Genomic DNA, 962 nt, shown 5'->3' with positions numbered 1-962 from the left:
TGTGTGTCATACAGGTATCCATACTGGTTTTAGTAGAATTTTGTATAATATATTAACTCTGGTTTTTAGTGGACAAGTTTAAAGGTAAGTATCTGTTGTAGTTGGTGTTTTTGATTTTTGAGTGTTCTACATTTGGGGTGAATGGGTACTGTGCTCACTAACTCGTGTAAGCCGGCTATTTAAGTTTAGCCCAAGTTATATTACATTGTATAGGTTTGTTCTTGAGTTATTGTTGAAGACAGTCTCTTAGACGTAACGTAAAAGAAAAGAAGTTTCATTTAATTTTCAAGCCCCGTTCCGTGTACCACAAGTAAAGCAAATGTAAGTTGATTGGTTTTTATAGTTTAAGAACCATGAATAGTCGATAATATATAGAAGGTGCATAGATCTACAAAATGGGTGACGGGCTGTAAACTAAACGAATTCATAGCTACAATAGTAACCGCTGAGCAAGTGAACCTTTGAGGATGGTGATAATCAAAATATGAGTTATAACCTAGTTATGACTTATGGGACACAATCACATAAATTTAATTAAACAAATTTAACAAATTAAAAATAAATAAATAATATGATATATACGTACTATTTATTTCTAAAAATAAAACAATAAACATAATGTTTAATAAATTAAATTATCCCTTATGATTCACAATCTAAGTACTATAGGGATAACGTAATAATTATGAAGAGAATATGTTAATTTAACCGTGCAAATCCAATATCGCAATAAATTAACATTTTCATACATTTTCATACGTAATACGTACATCATGCAGAGGTATTTATTATTTTCTCCAAAAATTTATTTTTTCATATATTAAAACATGTTGGGCTATATGAGGGAATGCGAATTTGCCCTATCTACAACTCCGTTAAACGTAAACACTCGTATTAAACATCAATCAAAAACATTGAGTAACAAAATAAAAATAAATAATAAATAATAATAATAATAATAA

Source organism: Acyrthosiphon pisum, chromosome A2, assembly GCF_005508785.2.
Source record: "Acyrthosiphon pisum isolate AL4f chromosome A2, pea_aphid_22Mar2018_4r6ur, whole genome shotgun sequence".
NCBI lineage: Eukaryota > Metazoa > Arthropoda > Insecta > Hemiptera > Aphididae > Acyrthosiphon > Acyrthosiphon pisum.
This window is presented reverse-complemented; position numbering follows the sequence as displayed.